Genomic DNA, 27,178 nt, shown 5'->3' with positions numbered 1-27,178 from the left:
ACTTGAACATATTAGCATCGAGAGGGAGGAGGTACTAGCAGTTTTAGCAGGCCAAAAAGTGGATAAATCCCCAGGCCTGGATGAGATGTATCCCAGGCTGTTGTGTGAGGCAAAGGAGGAGATTGCAGGGGCTCTGACATAAATTTTCAGAACCTCTCTGGCCACAGGGGATGTACCAGAGGACTGGAGAACAGCTAACGTAGTACCATTATTCAAGAAGGGTAGCAGGGATAAACCAGGGAATTACAGGCCAGTGAGCCTAACATCTGTGGTAGGGAAATTATTGGAAAAAATTCTGAGGGACAAAATTAGTCTCCACTTGGAGAGGCAAGGATTAATCGGGGATAGTCAGCATGGCTTTGTCAAGGGTAAATCATGTCTGACCAATCTGATTGAATTTTTCGAGGGGGTGACTAGGTGTGTGGATGAGGGAAATGCTGTGGATGTGGTTTACATGGATTCCAGTAAAGCTTTTGACAAAGTCCCGCATAGGAGACTGGTCAAGAAGGTAAGAGCCCATGGGATCCAGGGTGACTTGGCGCGTTGGATCCTAAACTGGCTGAGTGGCAGGAGGCAGAGGGTGATGGTCGAAGGTTGCTTTTGTGACTGGAAGCCTGTGTCCAGTGGGGTACCTCAGGGATCGGTGCTGGGACCCTTGCTGTTTGTGATCTACATAAATGATTTGGATGAGAATGTAAAAGGTATGATCAGCAAGTTCGCAGATGACACGAAAATTGGTGGCGTGGTAAATTGCGAGGAGGAAAGCCTCAGGCTACAGGACGATATAAGCGGGTTGGTCAGATGGCCGGAAAAGTGGCAAATGGAATTTAACCCTGAAAAGTGCGAGGTGATGCATTTTGGACGGACAAATAAGGCAAGGGAATACACAATGAGTGGTAGGACCCTAGGAAGTACAGAGGGTCAGAGGGACCTTGGTGTACATGTACATAGATCCCTGAAGGCAGCGGAACAGGTAGATAAGATGGTTAAAAAGGCATATGGGATACTTGCCTTCATTCGCCGAGGCATAGAATATAAGAGCAGGGAGGTTATGATGGAGCTGTACAAAACGCTGGTGAGGCCACAGCTGGAGTACTGTGTGCAGTTCTGGTCGCCTCACTATAGGAAGGATGTGATTGCTTTGGAGAGGGTGCAGAGAAGATTCACCAGGATGTTACCTGGGATGGAGCGCCTCAGCTATGAAGAAAGACTAAACAGGCTGGGGTTGTTTACCTTGGAGCAAAGAAGGCTGAGGGGGGACCTGATTGAGGTGTACAAAATGATGAGGGGCATAGATAGGGTAGATAAAGAGGAACTTTTCCCCTTAGTAGGGGGGTCAATAACAAGGGGGCATAGATTCAAGGTAAGGGGCAGGAGGTTTAGAGGGGATTTGAGGAGGAACTTTTTCACCCAGAGGGTGGTTGGAATCTGGAACTCACTGCCTGAAAGGGTGGTAGAGGCAGGAACCCTCATAACATTCAAGAAGCAATTGGATGAGCACTTGAAATGCCATTGCATACAAGGCTATGGACCAAATGCTGGAAAATGGGATTAGACAGGACAGGGGTGGATGGACGGCGCAGACACGATGGGCCGAAGGGTCACTTTCTGTGCTGTATAACTCTATTACTCTATGACCAGGATTTGGAGAGAAGGAAGGAAAGAAAACATTGAACCTTCAGTAGGGACTAGGCCCACCCGCTTCACCATCTCCTGCCACCTCTCTCAAGTTCTGTTGCTGCAGCTCTATTGTCCTTTCCTCAAATGGACTCACCTCCTGTACTGTAGCAGGTCCTCTTCCGGTAGTGGTGACCTGCCTTCTAGAAGCTGGCTTCTTTTACAGATACATATGAGACTTTCATGACTAACTGCAAATACTCTACAAAATTAGCTGTGCCTTTTCCCTTTGCATTAAAAAGATGTTGCAGTGATTGTGAAGGCAGTGTTGTTTTATTGTTTTTTCATATATTTAGATCCTTGCACGAACTTGTGTGAAGTGTCTGTGGCTTGTGATCAGGGAGTGAATCCTAAGTGGACATGAGACTGTACCTTGCTTATATTATGTTATTTCAATGAGCACAAAACCCTAAACAGCAGGTTGTTGCGACAGAGATCACAAACAGTTTTATATCTATGTAAAGGTTCACAACTACTTTCCACCTCCTGATGAGGTCATTAAACTTTTTACAGCATTGCACCCATCTCCTTGGCACAATGCTGCAGCTGTTGATGGCGTCAGCCACCTCTTGCCACATCCTACATGGTGGGGAAACAGAACTTCTCTCCTCTGCTGTACTTCCTGCAACAGCAGCTCAATGACCTTGTCATCAAACAGGGTGTGCTCATGCCATCAGCCTTCTTTACTGGTATGCTGATGCATTGCACAGTGCTTTATTTTCACTCCTGCCATGAAATCTTGCTATTTTGTACTGTCACTTCAAAAATTATATTCTGGCGCAAACAACTTCTCAGACGTCATCCAGAATATTTATTTGCAAATTATAAGCTTCCATACTGTTCACCCAGGCTCAGGGTCTCTGGTCTGTTGGCTTTCTCAAGGGCCCAAGATGCTCAAATCCCTTTAGCAACCACAGGGCGCAGTAAATAATTATTCTAATAGGTCTAAGAGCGTTAAAAAAACAAGCCTGAAGGCTTTGTGTCTTAATGCGAGGAGCATTCGTAAAAAGGTGGATGAATTAGCTGCGCAAATAGATGTAAATAAATATGATTTGATTGGGATTACGGAAACATGGCTCCAGGGTGACCAAGGCTGGGAACTCAACATCCAGGGGTATTCAATATTCAGGAAAGAAAAGCAAAAAGGAAAGGGAGGTGGGGTAGCATTACTGGTTAAAGAAGGGATTAACACAATTTAAGGAAGGATATTAGCTCTGATGATGTGGAATCTGTATGGGTCGAACTGAGAAATATCAAGGAGCAGAAAACGTTATTGGGAGTGGTATATAGACCTCCAAGCAGTAATGAGGAGGTTGGGGATGGCATTAAAAGGGAAATTAGAGAAGAGTGCAAAAAGGGCACAGCAGTCATCATGGGTGACTTTAATCTACATATAGATTGGGCTAACCAAATTAGTAACAATACTGTGGAGGAGGAATTCCTGGAGTGTTTACGGGATGGTTTCCTGGACCAATATGTCGAGGAACCAACCAGAGATCAGGCCATCTTAGACTGGGTATTATGTAACGAGAAAGGATTAATTAGCAATCTTGTTGTACAAGACCGCTTGGGTGGGAGTGATCATAATATGATCGAATTCTTCATTAAGGTGCAGAATGAAGTAGTTGACTCAGAGACTAGGGTACTGAATTTAAATAAAGGAAACTACGATAATCTGAGGCATGAATTGGGTAGCATTGATTGGGGAATGTCACTCAAAGGGTTATTGGTGGATAGGCAATGGCAAACACTCAAAGACCGCATGGATGAACTACAGAATTTGTTCATCCTAGTTTGGCATAAAAATAAAACAAAAAAGGTGACTCAACCGTGGCTAACGAGGGAAATTAGAGATAGCATAAGATCCAAGGAGAGGACATATAAATTGGCCAAAAAAAGCAGTAATCCAGAGGATTGGGAGCAGTTTAGGATTCAACAAAGGAGGACAAAGGAATTAATTAAGAAAGGGAAAATAGAATATCAAAGTAAGCTTGCAGGGAACATAAAAACTGACTGTAAAAGCTTTTACAGATATGTGAAGAGAAAAAGATTGGTGAAGTCAAGCGTAGGTCTCTTGCAGTCAGAATCAGGAGAAATTAATGGGGAACAAAGAAATGGCCGACCAATTAAATACATATTTTGGTTCTGTCTTCACAAAGGAGGACACAAATAACCTCCCAGAGATATCGGGGAACATAGGGTCTGATGAAAGGGAGGAACTGAAAGAAATCAGTATTTGTAGGGAAATGGTGTTAGGGAAATTGATGGGATTAAAGGCTGATAAATCCCCAGGGCCTGATAATCTACATCCTAGGGTAGTTAAGGAAGTGGCCCTAGAAATAGTAGATGCATTGCTGATCATCTTCCAACATTCGATGGAATCGAGAACAGTACCCATGGATTGGAGGGTAGCTAATGTTAACCCACTGTTCAAAAAAGGTGGTAGAGAGAAAACGGGGAATTACAGACCAGTAAGCTTGACATCGGTAGTGAGGAAAATGCTAGAGTCCATTATAAAAGATGTAATAGCAGAGCTCTTGGAAAACAGTGACAGGATCGGACAAAGTCAACATGGATTTACAAAAGGTAAATCGTGCTTGACTAATCTACTGTAATTTTTTGAGGATGTAACTAGTAAAATAGATGAGGGGGAACCAGTGGATGTGGTGTATTTGGACTTTCAGAAGGCTTTCGATAAGGTCCCACATAAGAGATTAGCATGTAAAGTTAAGGCACATGGGATTGGGGGCAAGGTATTGACTTGGATAGAGAACTGGTTGGCAGATAGAATGCAAAGAGTTGGAATAAACAGGTCTTTTTCCGAGTGGCAGGCAGTAACTAGTGGGGTACCGCAGGGATCGGACCTTGGACCCCAGCTATTTACAATATATATTAATGATCTAGAAAAGGGAGCTAGATGTAATATCTCCAAATTTGCAGATGACACAAAGCTGGGTGGGTGTTTGTGCTGTGAGGAGGATGCCGAGAAACTACAGGATGATTTAGACAGGTTGGGTGATTGGGCAGAAGCATGGCAGATGCAATATAACATGGATAAATGTGAGGTTATCCACTTTGGTGTCAAAAACAGGAAGGCAGATTATTATCTGAATGGCAATAGATTGGGAGAAGGGGAAGTGCAACGAGACCTGGGTGTCCTTGTGCACCAGTCGCTGAAGGTAAGCATGCAGGTGCAGCAGGCGGTTAAGAAGGCAAATGGTATGTTGGCCTTCATAGCGAGAGGGTTTGAGTAGAAGAACAAGGATGTCTTGCTGCAGTTGTACAGGGCCTTGGTGAGACCACATCTTGAGTATTGTGTGCAGTTTTGTTCACCTTATCTGAGGAAGGATATTCTTGCCATGGAAGGAGTTCAGCAAAGATTCACCAGGCTGATACCTGGGATGGCAGGAATGATGTATGAGGAGAGATTGGGTCGATTGGGCTTGTACTCGCTGGAGTTTAGAAGAATGAGAGGGGATCTCATTGAAACTTATAAAATTCTGGCAGGACTGGACAGACTAGATGCAGGGAGGATGTTCCCGATGGTCGGGGAATCCAGAACCAGGGATCACAGTAGGCCTTTTAGGACAAAAATGAGGAGGAATTTCTTCACCCAGAGAGTGGTGAACCTGTGGAATTCTCTACCACAGAAGGCAGTAGAGGCCAATTCATTAAATATATTCAAGAAGGAGTTGGATATATTTCTTCAGGCTAAAGGAACCAAGGGGTATGGGGAGAAAGCAGGGACCGGGTACTGAACTTGGATGATAAGCCATGATCGCATTAAATGGCAGAGCAGGCTAGAGGGGCCGAATGGCCAACTCCTGCTCCTAGCTTCTATGTTTCTATGTTTCTATGTTTTGAAACATGGATAGCCAAAGGCAGAGGACTGCAGCACGGTTCTCTGATTCTTCATTGCATACTCTTGTGGAGGCTGTCAGAGCATGCAGGGAGGTCCTCTTCCCTGCTGACAGGCAAAGGAGACCTCCACAAGCAACAAAAAGAGCCTGGCTGCATATTGCTGAGGAGGTCAGCAGCAGGGATGTGGTCAGGAGGACCTGGATACAGTGCAGGAAGCACTTCAATAATCTCATGAGGTCAGGAAAGGTGAGTGCAATGCCGCACTTACCCTCATCCTGATGTGCTTGTCAACACACCCCCATCACTCTGCCTTCCCAAGCCTACTCCTGCACATCATTCCTTATACCAACCTGCCTTCCAGGTCCACCCATCCCTCTCTCTCTATGTACATACTCACATCCCCATTTGACTAACCACCCCTCACACTCACTCTCATCCTAGTGCAATCATAGCAAGTAACACCACAGAAGGAGGACATTTGGCATTGGCACCCCACTCTCTCATTGTCACCCTCTACAGATATAACCCATCCATTCCTTACACTCATTCCATCACTCTCACTTTAACTTCTATTCTTTCCTTCCTTGCAGGAGAGAAGAGCCCAGAAGAACAGGGAGAGGGAGAGAACTGGAGATGGCCCTCCAGTGATTGCACACCTCAGAGCAGTAGAGAAGGCAGCTCTCAAAATTTCAGGAGCTCAAGAGACGCTGGCGGTGGGAGATGGAGAGAGGAGCACATCCCAGTAACCTGGTGACAGAATCACATCTCATACAGCCACATGGCATGCAACAGTCACCCATACGGTGACTGTTACATCGTTATATTATCACATCATTAAATGGAGCTACTTGTTACATTGTTATATGGAACTACTTTGAGTAGTGCATTTATACTGCTATGTGGCACACTGTGTCAGGCAGTGCACAGTACAAGGTCGGACATCTTGTATCACGCCGCACCATGTGGCAGCAACATCATGAAAGCACTGAGTAAAAGCTGTAAATTAAAAATTAGTTAAAAGTGTCTGTATTATATATAGTAATAAGAACACAAGGAGACACAACATGGTGGCAGCGGTATAAATGAGTACAACTTACACTATACAAACTACGAATAAGACGAAAAGTGGATATATGAGCTGATCGTGAGTGCCGGTACCTGCGCTGATTGAGTGTGAATCGTACAGGCAACTAAGATGGTGGCTGCTGCTGCACTGACTGCACAAGTGCAACCCCTCATGAACTGGGACGCCGATGATTTAGTAGAGGCATTCCGCAAGTTCAAACAGAAATGTGACCTTACATTCAAAAGCTTCCTGAAGGATACTGCCAACGAGGAAAAGGTTAGTTACATTCTGTTGTGGACAGGAGAAAAAGGACTAGATTTGTATAATAGCTGGAGTTTGACTGAAGAGGAAAAGGAAAACCCTGCAGCAATCTTTGGGAAATTCAGCAACCATCTAGAGCCTAAATCCAATCACCGCATACACAGATACAAATTCCAGAGTCTAAGACAGGAACTCGGTGAAACAGTTGACAATTTCATAACAAGGCTGAGAAATGAAGCCAGCAAGTGTGCATTTAAGGAAATGGAGGAAAGGCTTGTGGACCAGCTGATATGGGGGTCAGCCCTGATAGGAAATGAAAATCTCGAATTAACAGAAGCTGTAGATACTGCGAGAGCTCATGAAGCCATGAAACAGCAAATGAGAACGCTGATTTCTCAAACGGCTGACATGCGGACGGCTTCTGAGATGGACAACAGAGTGGATACAGTGAGAGAAAAGTACAACACACAAAGATATGCACATGACAACGGGAGAAACATGTGCAGAAACTGTGGAAGACCGCACGATTATACAGACAGGAGGAAATGTCCAGCTTATGGAACAAGCTGCAATGCATGTGGCAAACTAAACCACTGGGAAAAGAGGTGTAGAACGAAGAAAGAAGGAACATACATCAAAAACAAAGGCAGACAGCAGAACCAGAGAAAGAAACACAATATCCATGCCATGGATGAGCAGGATGATGATGATTATGGTCATGACAATACACTAAAAATCGAAACCATAAAGGTACAGCTTCACGAGATGTCCAGAGCGGAAAATGCTCCGAGGAGAGAATTGCACACCATCATCCAAATCGAAAAGAGGATCAAAGGTCAGCCCACAACCATCAACTTAAAGTTGAAGCTGGACACAGGGGCTCAGAGCAACATTCTCCCATTGAGACTGTACCAGCAGATCTTTCCCGAAAACTTGAGAGAAGATGGCTACCCGATAAGTGGTTGTTTAAAGGCAAGTAATGTCACGCTGACAGCGTACGGGGGGGAGTGAGATTAAACAACTCGGAATAACCTTTGTCAAAGGGACACATAAAAGAAAGAACATCAACTGCATGTTCTATGTCACCAACACTGAGGGGCCAGCGATCCTGGGATTAAACAGCCGTGAGAAGTTGAGATTGATCTCAGTGAATCACGAGCTGACGAAAACATCACTGAGGATAGACAGCAACACCCCACTGGAAAATCGCCCACAAATCAAGAGTAAAAAAGACTTGATAGACATGTATCCGGAATGTTTCGATGATACAGTGGGTTGTTTTGGAGATTTCCAATACCACATCACTATCGATCCAGAGGTAAAGCCCGTTATCCATGCTCCACGAAAAGTGCCCATCAAGCTGAAGACAAAGCTTGAAAGAGAGCTAAAGGAGATGGAAGAAAAGGGAGTGATCGTAAAGGTCACTGAACCCACAGACTGGGTAAACTCAATTGTGGTACGAGAAAAGCCAAACGGGCATTATTATGTCCATGTATGATTGAGACACGGACAGCAGGAGTTGAACAAAACAAGTCTTTACTGAAAGGAGTCAATCGGGAAACTGAAACTACAGAGGCTTACTAGCACCTTTTATACAGGGGTGGTCACTGCCGGTACTGTAGTCTGAGACCAGTTATTCTCTTAAAGGTACATACACAACAATTCCTCCCCTTTTAGATAAACAGTACATAACATTCATTTAACAACTAAATGATAACTAATTACAATCACTATTACGGTTGCTAGATACATTGGTTAAGTTTAAGCAATTATAAGTTCAGTCTTTGAGGAGGCTTCCTGATTCTGTCTGGATAACGCCTCTTTGGGGGTATCAGGTTCCTCTGGCAAGGTTGAGTCTGGATCAATGTCGTTGTTTGGTTCATCTGCTTCCAATATCACCGATTCTGCGGTAGCTGCAATTGGTACGTCGATTTCATTACCAGGTGTATCAGGTCGTGGTGTGGAGTTGATGTTTTCCAGTGACTCTAGAATCTGGTCAGCATGGCATCTTACAATGCTCTCTCCAACGTCCACGGTATACATGAGAGGTCCTTGCCGTGTACAAATCATTCCTGGCTGCCATTTCTCAGTGTGGTAGTCCCGGGCCAAAACTGGTTGACCTATCTTAAAACTCCTGGTCGGCCTTTCATTCATATTCTGAAACTGCCTGTTCTCCACATCTCTTCGGACGTTTGGCTTAACCAAATCCAAGCAGCATCGTCGTCTATGATTGAAGAACATCATGGCTGGAGTTTGGTTGGTAACCGCATGTGTCGCATTCCGGTAGGCAAACAAGAAGTTGTCCACCTTGTGTTGTAGGGGTATATCTTCATTACACATTGCCTTGATAGCCTTCTTGAATGTTTGAACAAACCTCACGGCCAATCCATTAGTGGCTGGATGATATGGGGCAGATGTGTAATGCTTAACACCATTGTTCTTTAAGAACCTCCGGAACTCTTCAGACACAAACTGTGGTCCATTGTCAGAGCAAATCTGTTCAGGCAGCCCATTCCTGGCGAATATGGTTCGTAAAACTGTGATAGTTTTTTCCGTGGTGGTTGAGGACATTTTTATTACCTCTGGCCACTTTGAATGTACATCCACCGCAATTAAAAACATCGAGTCTGTAGTGGCGCTTCTTAGTTTCCAAACAGGCAGCCACTGAGCTGTGGGGCTTTTAACAACGAGTAGACGCGTGTCGAAATAAAACGTTCCCAAACGTAGCTTTGTCTTTTAAACTGTTTACTATAACACTTTACGAACAGAATTACAAAGCAAACACGTATAAACGAACACGGTCAAAAACTGTATTGCTCCAAACCTCACAACTTCTGCCTCCTTCAGCCACGTGGAGTTTAAACTGTAAAATGGCTGCATACCATGTGTGGCTTAGGGACTGTACCATTGTGGCAAGAATGAAGGGGGTGTCTCGGACTATACTGCTGGAGCAAGAAAATAGGGGGTTTCTTAATACAATAAGTCAATCAGGTAAATTAACTGTATTATGCTATTTAACCAATATTTTAAAGTATTTTCTTAAGCTTTTATGGCTCTTACATTCTGGCCTCTAATTGACTAGGCACATGAAGCGTATCAATTACTCAAACATTAAGAGTCATAAACTAGTGAGTTCAACATATTTACAATATAAGTGTCCACTTTTTTCGTTCAGGAACTTTTCACGCTGCTTCTTGTAGCAGGCAAAGCTTTGTGATCGGTCTTTCCAGGGTACTGGTCTTGGTTTGCAAACAAACGCGATGAACGACGCCTCTGGAGTCTGGCATGGTCTTAATTATTTTTCCCATCAACCAAGAATTTCTAGGGGCTGAATCATCCACGATTAAGACAATGTCTCCGACAATGAAGTTCCTCTTTATTTTGGACCATTTTTGACGCTCCTGTAGCAGAGGTAAGTATTCTCTTGTCCATCTGGTCCAGAAAAGGTCTGACATATACTGAACTTGCCTCCACTTCCGACGGGCATACAGATCTTCCTTTTTGAAGACTCCTGGGGGCATGGCTGGCTGTGTTTTCAACAACAACAGGTGGTTCGGAGTCAGGGCTTCGAGGTCATTGGGATCATCTGATGTCTTAGTTATCGGTCGGTCATTAATGATGGCTTCGACCTCGCACAGAATGGTTTGGAGTCCCTCGTCGTCGAGCGCTTGCTGCTTCAGTACAGAACTGAGTAGTTTTCTTACGGTGCGTATCTGTCTTTCCCAGACACCTCCATGGTGGGATGCAGCCGGAGGATTGAAGATCCACTTAATTCCTGTTTGCATCATGGCTTCCTGTATTTTAAGCCGATTCCAACCTTCAATAGCTTCCCGTAGTTCTCTCTCCGCTCCGACGAAATTAGTGCCATTATCAGAACGCATAATGGACACCTGACCTCTTCTACAGACAAAGCGCCGCAAGGCGTTAATACAGGAATCAGTGTCAAGCGTGTGTGCCACCTCAATATGAACTGCTCTGATGGTCAAACAAGTGAAAAGCACACCATATCTCTTGACAAGGCTCCGTCCTCGCTTTACCTCGAAAGGCCCGAAATAGTCCACCCCTACGTTTGTAAATGGGGGCTTGTCTGGAAACAAACGGTCTTCAGGCAGGTCTGCCATTTTCTGCTCCCCAGCTCTAGCGTGTAACCGTCTGCAAACAATGCATTCAGAGAGTATTTTCTTATTACAGAATTCGCTCCTGGAATCCAGTATCTTTGTCTTAGCTTCGCAAGCACGTGATTCCTCCCACTGTGTCCAATACTCTGGTGTATATGCTGAAGAATGAGAGTAGCAACCCGGAGGTCCTTAGAAAGGATAGCAGGATGCTTGGCCTCCTCTGGCATAGCAGATTTGTTTAGTCTCCCTCCCACCCTCAGTACTCCATCTTGCAGTGTAGGGTCCAGCTTGTAGATATGACTATCTTTCTTGATTGGAGTATTTCGCTGTAAAGCTTCGATTTCTTCTGGGTATCTTTGTCTTTGACTGAAGCAAACTATCTCCATCTCAGCCTTGGCCAAATCCTCCACGGTCAATGAATACTTACCCAATGTGGTCTTGTGCTGATGCATATACTGCTGTAGAAGCATTCTCTGCTTATCGGGGTTACTTTCAGACTGACTGATAGTGGCTCGGCACTCTTTTCTCTTACCGCTCAGGTGTAGCAGCAACTCTTTCAACCTTAGAAACCATGCAACTGCTTTCCTCAACTGGTGCCATCCTGAGAAATGGTTGACAAGCTTGTTCACTGTGTCAAAGTTCTCTTTCGTAGTTATGAGATTTACTGTGACTGATCTCTTGACTTCGACGTCGTCTTCAGCAATCTGACTTGGCATATCTGGTCTTTCTGGCCATGATCTCTCTGTTTCCAGCAGATAACTTGGGCCTTGTATCCAAGTTTCACTCCTCATGAAGTTTTCAGCCTTCAATCCCCGTGAGGCTTGATCTGCTGGGTTTAATGAGGTGTTTACATACCTCCATTGAGATGGTTGTGTAGCTTCTCTAATGGATGAGATTCTGTTTGCTACGAAGGTCTTGAAGCGTATCTTCTCATTCTCTATATACTTCAGCACCGTCGTGCTATCCGTCCAGAAGACAGATTCTTCTAGTGGGAGCTGTAACTCTTTCCGCATCGCCTGGTCAACTTTAACTGCAACAACCGCTGCCGTCAACTCCAGTCTCGGGATGGTGACCTGCTTCAGCGGAGCCACCCTGGATTTCCCCATGAGGAAGGCACAATGTTTCTGGCCCTGTTGATTTGTCAGCAAGAGGTAAGTAGCCGTGCCATAGCCGTCCTCACTGGCGTCCGAGAAATGATGCAGTTGAGCCGTCTTTGTAACTCCAAAACTCACGGGCTTGATGCATCTACTGACGTTGAAGCTAGAAAGTTGTTGCAAATCTGTCAACCATCTGTGCCATCTCTGAGCTTGACCTTCTGGGATATCTTCATCCCATCTTCTCTTGTCTCTACACAGCTCTCGTAGCATCAGCTTCACCGGCAGAATGAGTGGTGCCAGGAATCCAAGAGGGTCGTAGATGGAACTGACCACGGAGAGAATCCCTCGTCTTATGGATGGTCTTTCGTTCACCATTATCCTGAAGTTGAACGTGTCTGACTCAATGCACCATTGTACACCAAGAGCTCTTTCGATAGGAAGGACATCGTGGCTCAGGTCCAGATCTTTGGCTTCAGTGGCTCTTTCCTTTTCTGGGATAGAAGCTAGAACTGCTCTGCTGTTGCTTATCCACTTCGTCAGATGGAATCCTCCATTCGAACACAGAGTTCTAAGGTCTCTTGACAGTGCGATGGCATCGTCTTCTGTTGACACGGACTTCAGACAGTCATCGACATAAAAGTTTCTGAAGATTGTCTCCACAGCCTCTGATGGTGCTTTGCCTTTGCCATCTTCTGCAGTTTTTCTGAGAGCGTATCTTGCACAGCTGGGAGATGATGTGGCTCCAAACAAGTGTACGGCCATTCTACATTCCACCATCGCTTGACTAACATCGCCATGTGGCCACCAAAGGAAACGCAGAAGATCAGCATCTTCATCAGGGATTCTGACTTGGTAGAACATTGATTCTATGTCTGCCATCATGGCAACGAGCTCTTGTCTAAACCTAGTCAAGACGCCAATGAGGGTATTAGTAAGATCAGGACCTTGAAGCAGCTGGTCATTCAGTGAAGTTCCTCTGAATGAGGCGGCGCAGTCAAACACTACACGGATCTTTTTCTTCTTTGGGTGATACACACCGTGATGAGAAATGTACCAGACCCTTCCATCGTCTCTGTTCAACTGTTCCTCGGGCACTTTTACAGCATAGCCTTTCGCTATGATGTTTCTCATGAAGCCTTTGTAGTCTTCGTGAAAGTCGGGGTTCTTGTTCAGCTTTCTCTTTAGACTGATGGCGCGTTGCTCTGCTATGCAGCGATTGTTCGGCATCTTCGCGGTCTGTCTTCTCAGTGGCAAACCAATGTGATAGTGGCCATCAATGAACTGTGTAGACCTTGTCATCAAATCCATGAACTGATGGTCTTCTTGTGACATCTCTGTCTTTTCCTCACAGCTGCGTTCTGAAAAGTCTGCGTTGAACTGCTGTATCAACAGCTCTTCAATGCTTGCGATAGAGATGCGATTAACTGTGACATTTTGTCGTTCCTCCTTGTTTGACTTGTTGCCATCATCTCTCCTTACCGGTCCATTGACTACCCATCCAAGGGCTGTCCTGACGGCGGAGGGTCCGTCATCCTTGCTGTTTATCACCTGCCATGGCTCCATAGTTTTGTAGGCATTGGTTCCAATTAATAGGCCAATTTCTGCTTCAATGTATGGGAGACGCACCTTTTCTAGGTAAGGCCATCTATCCACATCCTTCTGCAGGGCTAAGTTCCCTATTCTAACAGGAATCTCCCTCTGTGTGAAAACATTAGGCACGTCTATGAAGTCCTTCTCTTCAAGTCCACACACTTCTAAGTCTGACAGGATATAACTTTGCATTGACTTCTCATGACCCATGGTGCGTAATAGGATTTCTGTTCTTCTGCCTCTAACGTTCAGCTGTCGCATGAGTGAGTCTGTGCAGAACGTTGCTGAACTACCTGGATCCATGAAGGCGTAAGTCTCCACAAGCTTCTCGCTCCTCTTAGACTTGATCTTTACTGGTACGATGGCAAGAATACAATCACTGTCACCGGCCCCAGTGAGTCCACAAGTCTCTGGTTCTAGCGACACCAGAGCACTTGAAACAACCTTCTCGTCGGTATTGTTTTCTTCACTCTTCTTAGAGACTTGTTCTTCTTTATGGATATGCAGCAGACTGGGATGTTTCCGAGTGCACTCTCTGCGTGTTGTTCTCTGCTTACAGTTTCTACTCAGGTGCCCCTGAGAGAGACATCCAAAACATAGGCCGTTGTACTTCAGGAATTCGATTCTGTCCTTATGTGGCTGTGCTTTGATGTTGCTGCAGAGATCCAATGTATAATTCTTCTGGCAGAATAAGCATGGCTTCTGAAAGGCATTAGCAGGCGTCACTGTGCTGCTCTTTTTGGGAGATGAGTTCTGGGGCCTTTCTTCCTCGGCCTGAGTGACGATAGTTGCAAAGCTGCTTCCCCTGGAACCACCTTTCCTGAGAGTCTTTCATTCAACAGGCTTGGCTTTCACTCTTCCATCGGTGGTCAGGCTGGCGTCCTGGATGTTTCCAAACAATGGGTCCCTAGCAATTTTAGCCTGTTTGTCTATGAAATTCACTAAGTCTGCAAACCTGGCTCTACTTTTCCGTCTCTCCATTATCTCAAAGGCTGTTCTTCTCCATTGTTCTCTCATCCTGTAAGGAAGCTTAGAGATGATGATTCTCATAGTCGTAGGATTGTCCATCTCTTCCATGAATTCAACATCCTCCATGGTGTTGCGACATCCTATGAGGAAAAGAACATATGCGTTCAATGCCTCTCCGTCCTCCGATCTGATCTGTGGCCACTTGGTAGCCTTTTCAATATATGCAGTGGCTATGTTCAGCTCGTTACCATAGTGCTCCTGCAGCAACTTCCTGGCTTCTATGTATCCCCGGTCCGGTCTCATGTGTTCACAGCTTCTGACCAGGTCTTGTGGTTTACCACTGGTGTACTGTCCCAGGTAGTACAACTTATCACTGCTGCTCTCTGTTTTGGAGTCAATGGCTTGTGTCAAAGAGGCTCTTACAGAGTCCATGAAGGGACCAGCAAAATCAATGTGCACCCTTTGCCATGGCGATGAGGGCCACTCCCATGGATGTAGAGGAGCTTGTGGTGGGGCGTTTTGGACCTTCTGGCATCCTGCACAGCTCTTGGTCATCTCTTCGATTTCTCTATCGATTCCCGGCCACCATACAAACGCTCTGGCTAAGTTCTTCATTTTTACCCCACCCTCATGAAGCTCATTGAGCACTCTATCCGTCAACTTAGGTGGAATTACTACTCTGGATCCACACATCAAGGTTCCTCTGCACACTGACAGCTGTTCTCTTCTCGGCAAGAATGCTGGCAGCAGTGGTTCGCCATGTGCTGGCCATCCCTTCACCGTTAAATCATAGACCCATGATAGTGTCGGGTCATTCCGTGTTTCCTTTTCTATGTTTGCATTCATCACAGGGAGACATTCGACTATGGTCGAGTGGAATAACTCCATTGGATCCACTGCAAGGTCTTTTTCTTCCACCGTCGGCAACGGTAGGCGTGACAATCCATCAGCATTCCCATGCTGTTTAGTTCCTTTGTACTCGATGTCATATTTGTGTGCCCCTAGGAAAAGGGACCACCTCTGCAGCCGTTGCGCTGTCATTATCGGTACGCCCTTCTGAGGGTTGAAAATGGAGACAAGAGGTTGATGATCGGTTAGTAGAGTAAATTTTTGACCGTGCAGGTAGTGATTGAAATTCTTCACCCCCCACACTAGGCTGAGGGCCTCTCTGTCAATCTGGGCATAGTTAAGCTCGGCAGAAGTTAACGAGCGTGACGCAAAAGCTATCGGCCTCTCTAAACCATCAAGGAATTTATGTGACAGTACCGCCCCAATGCCGTAAGGAGACGCATCACACGCCAGTCTGATCGGCAGTGCTGGGTTGTAGTGAGCCAATACTTCTCTTGAAGTGATTAAGTCCTTACTCTTCTGAAAGGTCCGCTTACAGTCATTGCTCCATTTCCATGCTACTCCCGTTCGTAGCAGGGCGTTCAGTGGGTGCAGGATTGTCGACAAATTCGGCAAAAACTTATGGTAGTAATTCACCAATCCGAGGAATGAACTCAGTTGCGACACATTTTCAGGTGCTGGGGCCTTAACAACTGCTTCAATTTTGTCAGGGGACTTATGTAACCCCTCTTCATCAATCACGTGGCCACAATACGATATCTGTTTCTTAAAAAACTCGCACTTGGGGTGGTTGGCTCATAGCCCATGTTCCCGTAGTCTAGTGAGCACCTGTTCTAGGTTGTTAAGGTGTTCACTGTCATCTTCACCTGTCACAAGGATGTCGTCCAAGTAACACTGAGTCCCCGGAATCCCTTGCAGGACTTGTTCCATCGCTCTTTGCCATATCGCCGGAGCCGATGCTACTCTGAATACCAATCGATGATACTGGTAAAGACCTTTGTGAGTGTTTATCGTGAGATACTTCCTCGAGGATTCTTCAACCTCCATCTGCAAATATGCATGTGCTAGGTCAATTTTTGTAAAACGCTTCCCTCCAGACAGTGAGGCGAAGATGTCTTCTATCCTTGGAAGAGGATATTGTACTGTGTGAAGGTCTGTGTTCACCGTCACCTTGAAATCCCCACAGATGCGAACCTTCCTTGGCTCCTCAGACTTATTGCTTAATGTTTTCTTCATGACAGGAACGATGGGTGTCACCCACTCGCTCCAGTCGACCTTAGACAACACGCCTGCCTTCTCCAGATTCTCCAGCTCTGCCTCGACGGCTGGGCGAATTGCATATGGTACCAGTCTTGCTTTGAAAAACTTGGGAATTGCATTCTCTTCTTTTTTTATCGAGGCGGTTACGCCTTTAAGAGTGCCCAGTTCTTGTTGAAATACCTCTTTGGCGTTAGCTAAGATTGTTGACAATCGTCCAGGAGTGACGTCTTCATCTTTTTTACCGTCCACCGTCATTGCATGAATGGAGTGCCAATCTAAGCTTATCTTCCTGATCCATTCACGTCCCAATAACGGTGGTCCACCATTTTGCAGTATGTAGAGATACAGTTTCCGTATTTTCTTGCCGTTGTATTCGACAGGCACCCTTATTTTTCCTCTGGGGTATACTTTTTGCCCCGTATACGTCGTCAAGACGATGGATGTCTCTCTCAAGGGTATGTGTGAGAATAGCCGCTCGTAGTCTCGTCGATTGATGACGGTTAGCGCTGATCCTGTATCCAATTCCATTTTAACTTGGGACCCTGCTATCGTGAGGGTGACCCAAATGGTTCGGTGATCCTCTTTTGCGATTACATTGTGAAGTTTGAGAAAGCTTAGTCTCCTGTTCCCGGATTCACTATCGCTCATCTGGTCTACGGAACTCCTGTCCGTCATCTTTTGTACTTTCTTGTATGGTTCCTTTGTAGCCTTTTTGTTGTCGCTGGTCTTCTTCCCAGACCTGCAAACTCGTGCAATGTGTCCCATCTTTCCGCATTGCCTGCATATTTTGTCCTTGGACCAGCAGTCCTTCTGGTCATGGTTAGTTCTGCCGCAGCAATAACATTTTGCAAATCCCCGTGTCATTTCGTGGGTGTCGTATTCCTGTGGCTTTTGTTGAATTTCCGCAGCTCCCCTGGCTGCTGCTTCGTATGATACTGCCACGCTGAAAGCCTTATCTAGCGTCAGCTCTTTCTCTGAGAGTAACTTCTTCTGTGTTCCTTCACTCAGGAGTCCACAGACAAATTTCTCCCGTATGTAGTGTCCATGTGTAGATAAAGACACTGAAGACAGGAGTTGGTTCATAGGTATTTACTAAGCAAGTCTGGGGGGGGTTTCTAAAGGATATACACAATACACAGGCTTATATAGCCCAAGTGGCAATTACCGGCATTACGCACACCTGGGGCTCTTAAAGGCACATACACCATAATTGCTCTTAAAGGCACATACACCACAATTCCTCCCCTTCTAGCTAACTAGTACATCATATTTTAAGTAATTATTAATTACATGTTATATGCAAAATAATATACATTGCTGTATTAATTAATTATAAGTTAGTCTCTCAGGAGGCTTCCTGACTCGGTCCGGATAACGCCTCGGGGGTGTAGTAGTTTCTGGTGCTGTAGTAGGTTCTTCTGGCAAGGCTGATTCGGCTTGAAGGCCAGTGTCGGGTTCATCGGGCTCCAGTATCACCGGATCGGAGGTAGATATGGGTATCTCTACTTCATCGTTAGATGTATAGAGTGGCGGTGTAGGTTGTCCCTTTTCGGATGAATTGATGATTTGGTCAGCATGGCGCTTTATTATGCTGTCTCCGATGCCCACGGTATACATCAGTGGTCCTAATCGTGTGCAGATAGTTCCAGGCTGCCATTTCTCGGTACGGTAGTCCCGGGCCAAAACCGGTTGGCCTATCTGGAAGGCCCTAGTTGGCCTTTCATTCATGCCCTGAAACTGCCGGTTCTCCACGTCCCTTCGGATGTTGGGCTTGACCAAATCCAGCCGGCATCTTAGGTTTCTATTGTAGAACATCATGGCGGGAGTTTGGTTAGTAACCATATGCGTTGCATTCCTATATGCAAATAAGAAGTTATCCACCTTGTGCTGAAGTTTTATGTCTTCATTACCCATGGCCTTTATGGCCTTCTTGAAGGTCTGGACAAACCTTTCAGCCAATCCATTGGTGGCGGGATGGTATGGGGCGGACGTGTAGTGCTTTACCCCATTGTTCTTTAAGAACTTTCTGAATCCTTCGGACACAAATTGCGGTCCATTATCAGAACATATCTGCTCCGGCAGCCCATTCCTGGCAAATACGGTCTTTAATACTGTGATGGTTTTTTCCGTGGTGGTGGAGGACATCTTTATTACCTCCGGCCACTTGGAGTGTGCATCAACTGCGATTAAGAACATTGAGTCCATAAATGGACCAGCAAAGTCGATGTGCACCCTTTGCCAGGGAGATGAGGGCCACTCCCATGGATGTAGAGGGGCCTGTGGTGGAGCATTTTGGACCTTCTGGCATCCTAGGCAGCTCTTGGTCATGTCTTCGATGTCTCCATCGATACCTGGCCACCATACAAACGCCCTAGCTAGGTTCTTCATTTTCACTCCACCCAGATGCCCCTCGTGAAGCTCCTTTAGTGCTTTATCCTGGAGTTTGGGTGGAATCACCACTCTGGATCCACACATCAAGGTTCCTCGGCACACTGACAGCTGTTCTCTTCTTTGCGAGAATGCTGGCAACAGTGGTTCGCCATGTGCTGGCCATCCCTTCACTGTTAAATCGTAGACCCGTGAAAGAGTAGGGTCATTTCTTGTCTCCCTTTCAATGGCAGAATTTGTCACCAGTAGACATTCCACTATGGTAGAGTGTAATATCTCTACTGGGTCTACTGTAGGTGCCTCTTCTATCGTTGGCAACGGTAGGCGTGATAAACCGTCAGCATTCCCATGCTGTTTTGACCCTTTGTATTCAATGTTGTATTGGTGTGCCCCTAGAAAAAGGGACCACCTCTGTAGTCTTTGTGCCGTCATAATGGGGACACCTTTTTTAGGGTTGAATATGGAGATGAGGGGTTGATGGTCAGTCAGCAAGGTAAATTTTTGTCCGTGTAGGTAATGGTTGAATTTCTTCACTCCCCATACCAGGCTGAGTGCTTCCCTGTCTATCTGGGCATAGTTACGCTCAGCTGAGTTCAATGAGCGTGACGCAAAAGCTATCGGCCGTTCCGAGCCATCAGGGAATCTATGGGACAATACCGCTCCTATGCCGTAAGGGGATGCATCGCACGCCAGTCTGATTGGTAGTGATGGGTTGTAATGAGCCAAAATTTTCTCGGATGTGATTAAGTTTTTACATTTATGGAAGGCACGTTTACAGTCTTCGTTCCATTTCCAAATCACTCCTGTCTGCAGAAGATCATTAAGAGGGTGTAGCATAGTTGATAAGTTCGGTAAAAATTTATGATAGTAATTTATTAATCCCAGGAATGACCTTAATTGTGAAACATTTTCAGGTGCTGGGGCTTTATAACTGCTTCAATTTTTTCAGGTGACTTATGCAACCCTTCCTTATTAATTATGTGGCCACAATATGATATCTGATTTTGGAAAAATTCGCACTTGGGGCGATTTGCTCGTAGGCCCCGTTCTTTCAGCCTAGTGAGCACCTGCTCCAAATTGGCAAGGTGCTCGTTGTCGTTTTCTCCTGTTATAAGGATGTCGTCTAGGTAGCATTGAGTCCCCGGAATCCCTTGCAGGACTTGCTCCATAGCTCTTTGCCAGATAGCTGGAGCTGATGCTATTCCAAAAACCAGTCGATTGTACTGGTACAGGCCTTTGTGTGTGTTTATTGTGAGATACTTTTTAGAGGTCTCCTCAACCTCCATCTGTAGATATGCTTGTGCCAAGTCAATTTTTGTGAAACGTTTCCCTCCGGATAGTGAGGCGAAAATATCTTCTATCCTCGGAAGAGGATACTGTACCGTGTGAAGGACCGGGTTTACAGTCACCTTAAAGTCCCCACAGATGCGAATTTTTTTCTGTTCCTCAGAGTTATTTTTCAATGTTTTTTTTCATGACTGGAACGATGGGTGTTGCCCATTCGCTCCAATCTATTTTGGATAATACGCCCGCCTTTTCCAAATTCTTCAGCTCTGCCTCGACTGCCGGACGTATTGCGTATGGCACCGGTCTTGCCTTAAAAATTTTTGGAATTGCTGTATCTTCCACTTTTATTGAGGCGGTGATGCCTTTCAAGGTTCCTAGTTTCTCTTGAAACACTTCTTTGGCGTTGGCCAAGATGTCTTTTAATCGTTCAGGTATGATGTCATCATTGTTTTTTCCTTACTGGTCACCGTCAGTGCCTGAATGGAGTGCCAGTCTAAACGTATCTTCCTTATCCATTCACGTCCCAACAACGGTGGACCACCATCTTGTAGAATGTATAAATACAACTTTTGTATTTCTTTGCCGTTGTATACCACAGGCACCCTTATTTTTCCTTTGGGGTAGACTTTCTGCCCCGTATATGTTTTTAAGATAATGGATGTGTCTTTTAGAGGTATATGCAAAAATAGCCTCTCGTAATCTCGTCGATTTATTATGGTTAGAGCTGATCCTGTATCTAGCTCCATTTTAACTGGGGACCCTGCTATTGTAAGGGTAACCCAAATGGTTTGGTAATCCTCTTTGGCAAGTACATTATGTAATTTGAGACAGCTTAGTCTCTTGTTTCCGGAGTCGCTATCGCTATTCTGGTCTTCGGAGCTATTGTCCGTCATCATTTGCACCTTCCTGTACTTTTCTTTATTGATTTTTTGTTTTCTGTCAGTGGATTTATTTTGTCCAGATTGGCATACCCGTGCAATGTGTCCAATCTTACCATATTGCCTGCAAGCTTTGCCCTTGAACCAGCAGTCCCTCTGGTTATGGGTGGATCTGCCGCAGCGATAACATCTTCCGAACTCCTGTGTCATTTTATGGGTGCCGAAGTCCTGTGTCTCTTGTTGTATCTCTGCAGCTCCTTTTGCTGCTGCTTCGTATGATACAGCCATACTGAAAGCTTTGTCCAATGTTAAATCTTTTTCAGAAAGCAGTCTTTTTTGTGTTCCTTCACTTAAGAGACCGCAAACAAATTTGTCTCGAAGATAATCCGATAGTCCTGCTCCGAATTGGCAGTACTTTGATAGCTTTCTTAATTCGTTTAGGTAATCAGCGTTACTTTCATTCTTGTGTTGATTTCTCTTGAAGAACTTGAATCGTTCCGCTATCAGCAGCGGTGTTGGGTTTAAATGCTCCTGCAGGGTATCAACAATTTCTTTAAAAGTCTTGTCCTTTGGTTTGGCTGGAGTGATTAAATTTCGTAACAGCCCGTATGTCTTTGCACCCATTAAGTTCAGAAGTACTGAAGCTTTTTTTTCATCTGTTATTCCATTTGCAGTGCAATAAACCTCTACTCTTTCCACGTATGTGGTCCAATCTTCTATTTCGCCATCAAAAGCCTCAATATTACCAGATTTAGGCATTTCAGAAAAGATATGGCGCTTCCCGTGCTTTTTTTTTTCTCTCTCTGTAGCAACGATATGGCGCTTCCCGCGCTTTCCCGCCGCTGCTACCGATAACAACGCTGTTTTACTGTGGTTTCCGTTTATTCACTGTTGGAGACTCGTTCCCGACGGAGGTCTAAATGCTGACCTGCTTGCCGCGCCGGCCGTCTCTCGAGTGCACCCTCCCAGTCCGTTATTGCTTGCCTCCGATTTCGCTGCCTGTCTCAGCTGTAGAGCCCGCCGCTGGAGCTCCAGCCTGACGCCCAGGAAGGATTAGCGCAGTACCTGTCACCAGCTTGGCCAGCTGGTGAAACCACATTTTCTCTTACTTCCTTGAGTCTTCTGGACGCTGGAGGAATCGATGTCCTTGAGGTGCTGCCGAATTGCAGGTAAGTCCGTTTCCACTTCGTCGCCACTGTAGTGTCCGTGTGTAGATAAAGACACTGAAGACAGGAGTTGGTTCATAGGTATTTACTAAGCAAGTCTGGGGGGGGTTTCTAAAGGATATACACAATACACAGGCTTATATAGCCCAAGTGGCAATTACCGGCATTACGCACACCTGGGGCTCTTAAAGGCACATACACCATAATTGCTCTTAAAGGCACATACACCACACCGTAGTGTATCTGCCAGTCCTGCTCCGAACTGGCAGTGCTTTGATAGCTTGCGTAGTTCCGTAAGGTACTCAGCATTGCTCTCATCTTTATGCTGAGTTCTCCTGTGGAATTTAAATCTTTCGGCTATCAACAGCGGTGCAGGGTTTAGGTGTTCCTGTAGGACAGCAACAATTTCGTTAAAACTCTTCACCTTCGGTTTGGCTGGAGTAATCAGGTCCCTCAATAGGCCATACGTTCTAACGCCCATTAAGTTTAGCAATACCGATGCCTTTTTCTCATCAGCTATTTCGTTTGCCTCGCAATATACCTCGACTCTTTCCACATACGTGGTCCAGTCCTCTATTGTATTATCAAAGGCAGTGATACAACCAGTCTTCAGCATCTTGAAAATCTAAAATGGCGCCTCCCGCGCTTTGCCTTCTTCCCCGATTTAATAAAATGGCGCCTCCCGTGCTTTGCCTTCTTCCCCGCTGATTAAGATGGCGCCTCCCGCGCTTTTGCCTTCTTCCCCGCTGTTGCTAGCGCTGCTTTCCGCGGTTTCCGTTGCAACCTGCAGCTCCTTGCGGTTTCCTGCACGTTTAATATTTCTTTTTTTTTAATTCTTTTCCCGTCGTGGAACAACCCTGTGGGACTCTTGCCTCCCTCTTCTCGGGTCTATACGCAGCCCGGCTTCGTAGCACCGGCCGCGCCCTGTGTGCTCCACCCTCTCTCTCTCCTCTTCCCGACAACACTGCTCGGCCCCATTGCAAGCCACCCGCTAGAGTTCGCGACCGCCGCAGCCCAGGAAGGATCAGTGTACCACCTGCCACCAACCCGATTAGCTGAAGCACCGTCGACAGGAACCAGGCCCCGCTTTCGACATCTTCTCCAGCAATCTTCAACTCCGCTAACACAGGGGTGGATGCCCACGGTCGACGCCCGTTTCTACTGCTTCTTTCTTCCTTCTGGCCTCGACCTCTGCTCACTTCGCTGCAGGAATGGATCCCAGGAGGTGGTGCAGACTGTAGGTAAGTTCGTATCTGCTCATCGCCAGTATTATGTCCATGTATGATTGAGACACGGACAGCAGGAGTTGAACAAAACAAGTCTTTACTGAAAGGAGTCAATCGCGAAACTGAAACTACAGAGGCTTACTAGCGCCTGTTATACAGGGGTGGTCACTGCCGGTACTGCAGTCTGAGACCAGTTATCCTCTTAAAGGTACATACACAACAGGCATCTCAGAATATGTTTGGACCCCAAAGATCTAAACCAGGCGATAAAGAGGGACCACTATCCCACCCCAATGCTAGAGGAGATGACGCCATCACTGGCAGGAGCCAAGGTTTTCTCAAAACTAGATGCCAGAAATGGATATTGGAACGTGAAGCTGGATGAGGAATCAACAACACTGACAACATTCAACACACCATTTGGGCGTTACAAATTCCTGCAGCTACCATTCGGGTTAAAGGTCAGTCAAGATATCTTTCAACAGAAAGTAGACGAGACATATAGAGGCTGTGGAGGAGCTATAGGAATAGCTGATGATATTCAGATCTATGGAACAGATGAAAGAGACCATGATATGCACCTACATGAGGCCATGGAGCGTACCAGGAAGGCTGGCATCAAGTTAAATGCCGATAAGTGCATAGTTAAAGTCAAGGAATGCAAATTCTTCAGTATGATTTATACACCAGAGGGAGTCAAGCCAAATCCTGAGAAGATTGCGGCGATTGCTCAAATGAAACCACCCAAAGATAAGAAAGAGTTGAGGAGTTACCTCGGCTTGATCCAATACATGAGCTCTTTCATCCCAAACATGTCGGAACATACAACAAATCTCAGAGAGTTAATGAAAGAAGACGCCGAATACCAGTGGTCTGAATCACACGAAAGGGATTTCAAACAGCTTAAAGAACTGTTGTGCAAAGAAACAAGTCTGTCATATTATGACAGAAGAAAACCAGTCACTCTGCAAGTAGATGCTTCTACCAGAGTACTAGGGGCAGCTCTTGTGCAGGAAGGAAAGCCAATAGCTTTCGCATCAAAGGCCTTGATGTCAGCCGAGACGAGATACGCCAACATAGAAAGAGAACTATTAGCAGTAGCGTATGGATGCGAGAAATTCCATACATACCTGTATGGAAGGCAGTTTACAATAGAGAGTGACCATCGTCCACTAGAACAGATCTATAAGAAGAATCTGTGCAAAGCACCTGCAGGACTGCAAAGACTACTTCTAAGGCTCCAAAGCTATGACTTCATGCTTAAATATAAGCCAGGAAAGGAAATGATGCTAGCAGATGCGTTGTCTCGATTGTCACCATATGAGAAACACGAGGTGGGGGGTCTAACAGTAAAAATCCACCGCCTAGTGAGTGTTACCCCTACAAAGCTCAGTCAAATCAGAGATGAGGCTAGCAAAGATGAGGAATTGCAACTACTCACACAACAAGTGATACAGGGGTGGCCGGAGAGAATCCAGCAGGTACAGGCGACAATTCGTCAATACTGGACAATTAGAGATGATATTGCAGTAGAAGACGGTATTCTCCTTGCTGGATCGAGGATCATTGTGCCAAAGACAATGCAAACAGAACTTCTCCATCTAATACATGAAGGCCACATGGGAATGGAGATATGCAAGCTGAGAGCCAGATCAGCTGTATACTGGATAGGCATGTACAAAAATATCGAACAGATGGTTTCTGCATGTGGTATATGCCAGAAATACAGAAATGCACAACAGAAAGAGGAGATGATACCTAGTGAAATACCGTCAAGACCATGGCACACTGTTGGGGCAGATCTCTTCATGTGCAATCAAGAATGGTATCTCATAGTGGCAGATTACTATTCCAAGTTTCCTTTTGTGAGAAGGATGAAAGATCTGAGAGCCACAACTACCACCAGAATTGCAAAGAGCTTGTTTGCTGAACAAGGAATCCCGGAAAAGGTAATCTGTGACAATGGAATCCAGTTCACATCGAGTGAATTCAGAGCTCTGGCAGAAAAGTATGGGTTCAAAATAGTAACCTCAGCCCCACATTTCCCAAGGGGACACGGGTTCATCGAAAGACAGATGCAGACTGTCAAGAGAACTCTCATCAAAAGTAGTGAGATGGGGAAGACCAAGACCTTGCCCTCCTATCACTCAGATCAACACCACTGAAAGCAAATATGAAATCACCTGCGGAATTGCTGAATGGGAGGAAGTTTAAGACTACCCTACCAGCAAAAATACATCCTCCCCAGGACCAGGAGGATTTCAGACAGAAGCTGGCAGAAGCACAAGTCGTAGGGAGCAAATATTATGACAAACATGCAAAGATGCTACCAGAATTGCTGAATGGGCAATCAGTGCATGTGCAAGACCTGGTGTTGAAAACCTGGAATCCAGCCAAGGTCATTGGAAAAGCTGATACTCCAAGATCCTACTTCGTAGAGACCGAACCTGGTAACCAATACAGACGGAACAGACTCCACATCAGACCTTCACCTGAACTGGGTAGGCAGCAGGCAACATCAGCAACATTGACAACACCAGCTACTACAAGCAGTACAACGCCAGAAACAAGCGCCACAAATCAAACAACCACGAGCATGCACATTCCAACTCCAAGTGCAACAGCAACAACAACAACAAGAACGGAACACACCAAAACACCGCAGAGAGGAGTGGTCACCATCAAATCCACAAGATGGAGGGACAACATCCAACCACCTGAGCGATATCGCGAATAAGAAAAGAAAACTCATGATTCTTTGTATTTGATAATAATAGTTTAGATATAATATTTTTCTAAATTAAATTAAATTTCATGTTTTAGTGTTTTGAGAAAGGGATGTTACATTGTTATATTATCACATCGTTAAATGGAACTACTTGTTACATTGTTATATGGAACTACTTTGAGTAGTACATTTATACTGCTATGTGGCACACTGTGTCACAAGTGCACAGTGCAAGGTCGGACATCTTGTATCACTCCGCACCATGTGGCAGCAACATCATGAAAGCACTGAATAAAAGCTGTAAACTAAAAATGAGTTAAAAGTGTCTTTATTATATATAGTAATAAGAACACAAGGAGACACAACAGTGACTGATGTCAGCAGCCAGTGAAATACCATCATGTGCATAATGCTAACATTACCCATTGTTATTATAGCATTTCTAACTCATCTCTTTACTCTCCCACAGGTCCATCAGCTGCACCCACTCCCCCCCCCCCCACCACTGTCCAGCTGGAGGAGGAAGACAACAACTCAGAGGAACCTCCATCCTCTGAGGGAGAAGTGTCACCAGACCCAAGCGCAGCCAACACCAGCGCAGATACGCACACCTCAGAGAGCAGTGCAGACTCCTCACCAGAGGGCGCAGGACTCTCTGCTGAGCTGCATGCAAATGCTGAGCCTCAGGGGCCATCGAGAAAGAGGGTGATCTTGGAGGGGCAGCAACGATTGCAGGAGGCTCTGGCAGCTTTTGCAG

This window comes from Somniosus microcephalus, chromosome 5 (genome assembly GCF_052327205.1).
Source record: "Somniosus microcephalus isolate GS21.2 chromosome 5, FLI_Smic_1.0, whole genome shotgun sequence".
NCBI lineage: Eukaryota > Metazoa > Chordata > Chondrichthyes > Squaliformes > Somniosidae > Somniosus > Somniosus microcephalus.
This window is presented reverse-complemented; position numbering follows the sequence as displayed.